Below are 1229 nucleotides of genomic sequence, written 5' to 3'. Positions count from 1 at the left end.
TCAGGCATTATGCCTGGCAGTTATGCCTGGTAGCTATGTATCTTTTCCTGAAGTTATTAGGAAAAGATTGGACAAACATTTGTCTAGGGTGGTTTAGAGAGAGAGATGATGCCCCTGCCTCAAGAAGGGGGTTGCATTATATCAGTGACATAACTAAAAGTGGGGTACATGGGGCACTGACTTGATTGGGGAGGTGGTGAAAAAAGCAGCTGGTGTTGGCAAGCACACTGCTGGGTCAAATGACCTCCTCAGGTCCCTTCTAGCCCTGCTTTTCTGAAGTTCAAAGCAGAAGTTCGCTTTGGTGAGATAATAAACCTCAGACACTGAGACTTAAGCCAAGCTCCGACTGTAAGGCTGGGATGAGACCAAATGAGGGAGGACTGGGGAGGAGAAGCAAATTATTCTACATCCACCTGCTGCTGGGATCTTGTGCTTTCCTCTGAATCACCTGACCTTCACCATTCAGAGAGGATTTCATAGATTTCATAGACATTAGGGCTGGAAGGGACCTCGGGAGATCATCGAGTCCAGTGGACTGAACTCAGGTCCGACCCAAGGAGGAAACTCCTCTGTAACTCCTCTGTACCAGTGTGTACGATGGCAGTGCCTCAGGACTCCAGCCAAGACCAAACCCCTTTTGCGCTACTCTAGACAAGGCAGAATAACTTGAAGAGCTGGTCCCTGCCCTGAAGAGCTTACAGCCTAACACCTGGGCACTCACTTGATTGCCTTTCCAACTTGAAATAACTTGTGTGCGCTGCCAGAATCAGTCCCTTCTCCAGTGACACAAAATATTTGTCCCAGGGAAAATGCCACAGGCAACAACTCACTGGTGGAGACACCTTCCTGGGGAAAACTTTCCTCAAGCTTTGCCAATAAGTAGAACTTTCGATACTAGAAGTGTTAAATATCTTAAGTGACTTTAAATCAAGATGAGATGAAGCCTACCTGTTTTAAAGTTACCCACCCTTCCGGGAATGGAAGCACGATGACAAGGTTTCAGGACTTTCCGGCAGGAGACAAACTCAGGTGGGGTGAGGCACCGGCCACGAGAATCCGCGGGCTCAGCCCCGGCGCCAAGGAACAGTATGGCCAGGGCTTCGGCCAAGGGCTCCAAGAGAAACCTGGAGAGCGGAGGGCTGCCGCTCAACCGGACTCCGCGGGGCCGAGCGGGGCGTCCCCGGCCGTGCTGAGCCCCCGGCCAGGGCGGAGCGGCCCCAACCTGCGAA

Source organism: Crocodylus porosus, unplaced genomic scaffold, assembly GCF_001723895.1.
Source record: "Crocodylus porosus isolate Cpor-Errol unplaced genomic scaffold, CroPor_comp1, whole genome shotgun sequence".
Classification (NCBI taxonomy): Eukaryota; Metazoa; Chordata; order Crocodylia; family Crocodylidae; genus Crocodylus; species Crocodylus porosus.
This window is presented reverse-complemented; position numbering follows the sequence as displayed.